The sequence below is a fragment of the Bidens hawaiensis genome, unplaced genomic scaffold (assembly GCF_021521415.1).
Source record: "Bidens hawaiensis isolate Kalapana, Puna unplaced genomic scaffold, B.hawaiensis_p1.1 tig00017053_1, whole genome shotgun sequence".
In the NCBI taxonomy this organism is placed as follows: domain Eukaryota; kingdom Viridiplantae; phylum Streptophyta; class Magnoliopsida; order Asterales; family Asteraceae; genus Bidens; species Bidens hawaiensis.
This window is the reverse complement of record NW_027492583.1, coordinates 288,877-297,773: the sequence shown is the minus strand read 5'-3', so window position 1 is coordinate 297,773 and position 8,897 is coordinate 288,877. Positions and strand designations below refer to the sequence as shown.

Here is an 8,897-nt window from a genome sequence, read left to right as displayed (position 1 = left end):
AAACAAAAAAAGTGAGATGTAACCGAAAAGCTAACCAAAACTAAACAAAAACACTAAATCGACCAAACCGAAACAAAACTGAATCGAAACAGAAAAACGACCAAAACGAAACAAATAAACCGAAATGAAACCGAAAAGTTGACCAAAACGAAACAAAAAAAAAGAGAAATGCAACTGAAAAGCGGACCAAAACAAAAACACCTAACCGACCAAAACGAAACAAAAACACCGAATCGACCGAAACAAAACAAAAAAAAAACAAAACGAAACTGAACCGAAATAGAAAAAACAACCAAAATAAAACAAAAAAAAAAAGCGAAATGCAACTGAAACCTGACCAAAACAAAACAAAAACATTGAACCGACCAAAGCGAAACAAAAAAACCGAAACGAAACTGAACCGAAATAGAAAAACGACTGAAACAAAACAAAAAAACCGAATTGAAACTGAAAAACTGACTAAAAGGAAACATAAAAAAAAATAAATGCAATTTAAAAACCGGACCAAAACGAATCAAAAACACTGAACCGACCAAACAGAATAAAAAAACTGAAACGAAACTAAACTGAAATAGAAAAACGACCAAAACGATACAAAAAAACCGAAATGAAACCAAAAAATTGACCAAAATGAAACAAAAAAAAAAGCGAAATGCAATCAAAAAGCTTACCAAAACGAAACCAAAAAACTGAAACGTTGCTGACCAAAATAAAACAAATGTTAAGAAATGAAACAAAAAACACGAAATGAAACCGAAAAAACTGACTAAAACAAAACAACACTAAAATCGAAAAAACCGAGAAATCGAAACCGAAATCATTGAAACCGAGCAGATACCGATACCAACCGAAATGAAAAAAATCAAAACCGAACCGAAAAACCCCCCCAAAAAACTCGAACCTGAAACGGTACAAAAAGTTCTTTTATTTTTTTTATGAACGAGGATGATGGGGAAACGTTTTAGTTATTTTACAATTTGTGTTTTTTATTTATATTTTGAGTTATTATTTTTTTAATAGTTTTTTTGAATATTCTTTTGAGGGGTTTTTAAAACCCTTTGTATGTCAACCTTCACTTAGGTCAAGATGGATTAGTTTTACCCATCTTGAACCATATCCATCCTAACTTTCTATTATAAAAATCCATCATGACCACATACCCATCCTGACCCATCACCCAAATCTAACCCAACCCACTCCCATTGCCACCTCTCTCTCTATATATATATATATATATAGAGAGAGAGAGAGAGAGGAGGAGGGGGCTATACTAAAAAGAAGTAGTTTCCTAGGAAGACTAAGAATAAATCATAGCCATTGGATCATGTTAATCAATTGTTGAGATTTAAAATTACTAAAAACCCGACATAGTTTCCTATAATTACTCTTTCACTACTATAACCGACATAGTTTCTTAAAATTGTTCTTTCACCATAGGTTGTCATGCCACCTGTCAAAAATCTATTGGTTCTTACCATTCTTAGTAAACTCTTTCTTTTTATTTGAACCCTTTTATATACACACACACACACTAGTTTTTATCCCCCGTATTACGAGGGTTGTTTTATATGATTTGTTTCTAATATTTATTTATTTTTTTAAATATTTATTTTTTTATTGTATGAAAGTTAATAATATACTTATGGTTTGATGATAAATTGTTTCACAAATAAATAAGATGTTATAACCCGGTTTAAAAGCTATATGAGTTTGATGAGACCCAAGACCCGTTTGTTTTTTTTACTATAAAATTGGTTTTTTAATTATAAACAATATATATCTTTTTTTAAATAAATCATATATTATTTTTTAGTATATCTCTACTTTATAGGATTTTTATATCAAATATTTGGTTAGATTAGTTTTTAATTTAATGAGATGTTATAACCCGTTTAAGAAAAATATGGGTTTAATGAGACCTGTACCCGTGAATTCGGGTCAAATGCATGAGAAGTCTCCATATACAATCAAGCAAATCTGGTGACTCCAAAAAAATGTTGAGCGACCAGATCGCGACACGTAGGATTTTTGAGGTTTCGTTTATATATATATATAACATACCTGTAGTTCACAGTTGTTGACTTATTCGCCTGCTCGATAAGATGCTCGCCATTGTCTTTCAATATCCAAAACAACATTAACACTTAATAGCTTGTAAGTTTACATTATTATGTTGTAACAAAGCACAAAAATATATGAAGCTTGGAGGGCCGTGTAAATTTGTAATATGATTCTTACAGCTAACAAATACTCAACTTACTCAATATCAAAGAGGTAACCCATAACATCATCTAATATTTGTTTTCTCAACACATATCATGTAAATAAGTTAATAAATCATACAAGGTAAACCAAAAACTAGAAAGCAAAAACGGGTCCATATCAAAAACAGTAAATTGTCACCAATAATCTCCACAAGAACAGACTCCATTTTCAAAATGATGAAACCTCTTAGCATCACGCGCAACGATTAGTCTTCCAACGAGCTTAGAAATAATCTTTAACGCATTATGACAATCACCACAAACACGAAGATTTTTTATTATTCTAACGGGTTGACGGGCCGGGCTGGTCAAAAGAGCTTGAGACAAAGCAAGCCTTTCACTATGTGACAAAAGAGCTTCCTCCTTGCTTTCTTGGTCAATATCATGAAGAACAAATTTGGTCTCAGGAACATAACCGGCTTCTTTCATGGGTTGTCTTAAACACCTAAGTTGGCTATATAACTTCTCGTGCTCAGGGTGTGATGTGTCACCGGCTCTATATTCATAAACTTTGGTTTTAATCTCGAGTGGATTAAAGCCCGATAACCGCTTTTTTTCCTTTTCTTTTGCAATGTCTGAAGGCTTTACGGGTATAAGCCCGGATTTTGATTGCTCATCCAAATAAGAAGGATCTAGAAGGCTGATGAGCTCGGTCAAACGGTCTCCAAGCTCGGAATCCCCGTGCATCCTACACTGGTTCATCATAGTTTCATAAATTTCTATACTCGGCTCTATAGGCATGTTTTCAATGAATTCTAGGGCTTCATTCAAATAACCTGCACTCCCGAGCATATCAACTACACTTTTATAATGTTCTAAAGACGGAGTAATGCCGTAATTCTTACTCATTGAGTCAAAGTGTAGCATCCCCTCGTTCATGTCTCCTAACACACTACACGCAGTAAAAACGCCAAAAAACATTTGACTATCCGGCTTCAAACCAATCTTCTTAAACTCAGTAAACATATCAATCGCATCTTCCCCGTGCCCGTTTTTAGCAAGCCACGTTACCATAGTATCCCAAGAAGTCAAATTTCTCTGAGACATTTTATCAAACACCTTGTATGCATCTTCCATCGACCCACATTTCCCATACATTTCCAATACTTTATTACAAACCCAAACATCAAGATGCGGCACTGATCTCATAACATGCTCGTGAACACGTTTCGCTTCTTCAAGAGCCTGGGCCTCACCACACTCATTCATCAAAAACAAATATCTGTTCAGATCAACCGAAATGTTATTCCGCTCGAGTAAACCCAAAAGCTCCACAGCTTCCTTTAACTTCCCCTCTTTGCAAAACCCATCAAGCTCCTCAATTGTGCCATGTAACCGCCCGCCTTGATCCGGGTTCTCTTCGGGTTGGGAATAATTTGGGATTTGATAGTTCATCTTAGGGCTAGGGTTTTGATCAAACCGATTGTAAGCTTGGGTATAATTCCAATTATTATTATTATTATTATTAGCATAATGAGTAGTAGGGTTTTGAAAATCAAAGGTGTCATTGGTTGCCGCAGAACTTAGTGTGGAATATCTTTTGAAACATGAATGGGATTTATAATAATACCTTGGTGGGGCGTTATATAAATAAGTGAGAGATTTAACTGCTTGAGATGCCTTTGCTCTTGCTTGAGACATGATTCGAGGTGGGTGGCTGCGACGGCGAAGGGAGGAGATGGTGATGGTTAAACCCCAAGGTTTGGGCTGCAGGTTCTAATGGGCACACAGATTACAGATTCAGTTAAACTTACATATTTAGCTCACTAGTTTAGTTTTTGTGAATTATAGGATGAGAATGGACATGATGTCACGATGAGAATGCTCTTAAAATGTAGCTCATGTCAAGATTAAAGATGGTTGAGTCTCAACTCGAGGCTAAGTTATGTCGTTTGCCCTTTCTGGATAGCAAAACTAAGACGTTTAAAAATAACATTCATAGAACGTGAGGTTATAACATTATTATTCATTAGCCGTTGAACACGACTAAGTAGCTCTACAGCCTCAGACGCAACAGAGGGCGGGCGGGGGTGGCGACAATAAGATGAGATGGTAGTAACAATTTTGGCATGATGGTAAAATTGTTGGTAGGGTGACCAGTAGTGGGGGGCAATGGCGACAATGTTAGTGGAGTGTCGACAACAACAATGGCAGGGGCGTTAACTATGAGTTAAGAGGCCACCATGGCGGCCGCAGGAAGTGGTCAGTGGTAGGGCGGGTGAAAGTAGCAACGATATTAGAGGCACCTATGTAGATTATGCATAGTAAAACCAAAGTGTTTCAACAAATCACAACACACATAACATTACATTCTTCTTAAACCGTTTTGATTTCATAAAACTGAATTTCATACCCGATTGACTAGGGATACTTTGAAGATTTGGGTTCATGGTTGTCGATCTGAAGTCGAATGGTGCCCCAATCACCCTTACTGAAATCTAGTATGAATTGTTTGTCCATTTTATAAATATTGCAACAGACCAATAGTCGCACACTTACACATTTACATGCAACTACCCGGGCTTCGTCTTTATATGGGCTGCCAAACGTCTAATAAGTTTCTAATAAATGGTTTGCTGGGCTTGGTCAAAACAACCATCGACTATTTATCTAAAATTCTAAATCTTATAATTTCACTCATTTTAATTTTCATATAAAATCACGCTTATTCAGTAATTTAATATTTACAGTTTACTCTATATTTAGCACTGTTATTGAATGCACAAATAAATAATATTACTTGTGATGAAATTGAATGATTATTTGCAAGACTTGAACAATTGACTTTTTAATATTAACTTTGATTTTTCTTTGCGATTAGACTTTAGAGAGAGCACATCATTCTGTTCTAATAAATGGTTTTCTTTCTTTCACTTTTTTGGCACTAACTAGCATGGATGCAGATCATGTAGCATACAAAATTGGGAAATCGTGTGACAAATGCAAAACTAGTGCCCATCGGCCTATGGCATGTTATTTTGTTTTAAACTCCTACGTTGCCGCTTCGATTTTTTCAGGTTGCTAAGTTTTTGTTTCAGTTTTAGGGAGTGAATTGCACTCTTCTTCCTTTACGGTTACATTAAAATGTAGGCTCCATCCTTTAAGTGTAATTAGAGGTAATAAAATGTAGGCTCCATCCTTTAATTTGTCATGTCCTTTATGTGTCACCATTTAAAAAAATGTCGTCACCTAACCTAGGGGTGAGCTTGGGATGGTATCGGTACCGATCCCGAAATTTCAAAATATTTGGTGCCGGTACTGGTATCGAAATGTTTGGTTTGGTACCGGTATTTCGTGCAAAATTCGGGAAATACTGGTACCGTATCAAACCGTACCGATACCGAAAACTAAAAACTTGGTACCGATTCAGTACCGACGGTACCAAATCGATACCGAAAATGCTCATCCCTACCCTAACCGCGTTAGTTTCCCCGGTTAAGTTAAAAAGTGTGAATTGAACTGCATGAGCAACACTGTCATTTCCAACAAAAAAAATTATTTTATAAATTTTATTATAACATTATTATTTATTATATAAAAGTTTTGTTTTATTTACAGAACTTGTTATTTTCATATTAAAATATTTAAAATTAAATAATATTAATAAATATAAATAACAGTAATTAATACAAATTTCATTAGCCCTCCCAAACAGTTTGGTCGGACTATTCAAAGTTTAGTATGTCCGTCGGTTTCTTTTTTAAGTTTAGTCGGATGGTAGGCCAAGAACCGTTGTTCCGACGGTTCTTGAGTGGTCATTCGGGAAGCCATGGCTAGAAATGAAACCAAGTGGTCAACATAACTATTTTAAGAATTTTTTCAAATGAAACTTATTTGTTATAATAATATCCATAATTCACTCATATACCCAAAGCCACGTACACTAGTTATAGTCTTACAGATTTTATTTACCATACACACAAAAAAAACTTCAAAGTGCACTATTTTGAGGGGCAAATCTATGAGAGGTTGAGGGATAGTCCGTGCTACCCTTCAACTTTCTTGGTGAAATATAATTTTAGTGCAAATTTTTTAGCCCGCACTGCTGCTCAATTTTTCTTCAAGATCCACCACCGGTTCTTTCCTAAGAACGCTAGACGTTCCAACTCCCCCTTTTGACTCCCAGAGCTCCTTCTTTCCACAAGAACACAATCCACGAACCGTCCTCGTTTGTCGTTTGATATACTTCTTCGCGTCTACAGCTAGGAAATAAAGCGACATGGTCCCCTCTATCTACTATTATGTATTAAGCAAAGAGTTTGATAACTTTGATAAAAATTGAAGGAAATGACTATAAATTCATGAAACATACGAGAAAGAGAGAATAATTAAATGTTTTCAGTTTTCCTAACTAACTCATTCTCCTCATGCTCCTATATTCTTCACTGCACTGATTTTGTTACTTGTTGATGCGGCATAGTAATGAAAGTCATCCATCCCATTTGGTTGTTGGTTTTCTGATGAGTTTTTCTGTATGGATTGACCCAATAATTGCACTAGCATTTTTCTCCTTGTCTAGCCTATTGATGTTATTAGTCACAACATCTATATTGGTTGCGGTTGCCAGTGGGTCTTGATTTACCGTTGTCTAGCGTAAAGGGTAAAAACTACGTTGAGATGAGTTGGAGTCATAGTTAAGACAAGACTATGTGTTATAGGCTTAGTAGAAGAGGTTTTAAAGTAGAGTTGACATAACGGGCTAGACACAACATGATAAGACACAATTACTTGTGGTGCTAGACACGAACACGACACGATAACTAACATGTTTATAAACAGTAAATACGAAACGACTTGTTTAGAGACACGATAAATAATACATATGGAATGAAACAAAAATTTCCAAATCCTTATACAGTCAGCATCACCCACGTAACCCAAGTTAATTCGTGCGGTGTTTTAAATCCACCATTGAGATATCATAAAAGTGTTAGTTAATACTATTATTACAGTTATATCTTCTTTTGTCAATTATATTATCTATGATTCTAATTATTTTCCTTTTCCTTTTCCTTTACATAGTGGATCACTCCTGTTTCTTAGGCTTACGGATAAGCGTATGATCCAACAACTAACCCACGCTCTACTACATCATTCTAGTCCTAGAAGACCTGTTTAACTTTGGCATATCATGTCTTCGGATCCCAAGAATACAGGGGTGTTCATGGTTTGGTTTGAACCGTCAACCCGGTCATCGTGTTGTTAAACCTGAGTGTTGTCGGTCCCAGGCATTGAGGCGGAGGATCTACACGAATCCAGTCGCTTTCTCTCATGTTTGTTACGGTAGCGAAACTAAAACAAAAATAAATAAATTGTTCGGCTATGTTGTTACAGTATCGGAACTAAAAAAAAATTAAAATTGAGGCGGACCAACGCGGTTCCATCGGTCAGTAAAACCCCGACTTCGGTCAAACAATGGCGAAGGATGTTGAGGGCCAGGGGTGGCCCCGGCCCCCCCTGTTTTTTCGTGCAACAGTGTAAATTTAGCCGTTTTTCGTCCGAAAGTTTTTATACGTAGTGTAAATTTACCCGTTTTCAGTCAAAATATAAGCGCGGCACCCCTCGTATATGAATTTTTAAATACATTTTGAGTCCGGCCCCCCCTGACATTCGTGTCCAAGCTTCGCCACTGCGGTCAAACCCGAGTGTTGTCAGGCCCGGGTGTTGAAGCGCTGAGTCTACGCGAATTCGGTCAGTTTCCGTTTGGTTCATTACGGTACTAAAACTAAAAAAACAAAATATAATAAATTTGACGTTTGGTCAATTACAGTTAAAACAAAATAAAATAAATACACAACATGGTTGGACCAATGATATGCCGCTATTTGATTTTATAAGATCCTTGCGAAGTGCGATACCAACATTTAACTTTAATCTATATCTTTATCCAATATTTCAAGTAGATTTTAATTTCTCAAAACAAGGATTAATTCAATACTTTTTTTCCATGTACCATTCATTTTTCTTTAAAAAGAGATTAATTCAATAACTTGAACATATATGAAGGTAATTCGCTACCACAAACTTGATTAGAGTTTAAAAGACTAAGATTTCGGATTATTAATTTTATCCGCTTTTTTTTTACACTAAGATGACAAATGGGCGTTGAAATTGTAAAAGCCCATGATGAAATTGGTGTGGTGTTAACTGTTAACACATTATATTTTTAAAAGTTACATTCTTGATGCCTTTCAACATATTTTACATTGTTTATAAACACAAATATCTATACTATATATAATACATCAAATAAGGGCAAATTAAGACATTCATTTTTAAATAATTTACAACACTTAAAGCATGATGTACATGTGTTAGTAAGGATAAACATGCATTTTAAACACAATTCATTTAACTTACAAGTTTGGTCCCTCATATTTAACCATATTATGTTTTTAACTTAACTTGTGAACTAACTTCCCACCCATGATTTTTAAACGACAATAGCTTTTTCATATATTAATATTGTTATAAACAAATTGCACCATAAAAACGAACATTTTATTCTCTTTAATTTGGATATGATATTGTTGTAATTTTTTTCATTTTAAATAAATTAATATGTTATGTAGGGGTGTTCAGTGTCGGTTTTGAAGTTAAACTTGTGAGTCCAACCGTTAATACTGATTTTTT

General features: G+C 35.2%; 1 pseudogene; it reads right to left on the bottom strand.

The window, feature by feature from the left end:
* Positions 1 to 2,210: 2,210 nt before the first annotated feature.
* On the bottom strand, positions 2,211 to 3,967 carry LOC143552948 (pentatricopeptide repeat-containing protein At4g32450, mitochondrial pseudogene; annotated as a pseudogene).
* Positions 3,968 to 8,897: the final 4,930 nt, after the last annotated feature.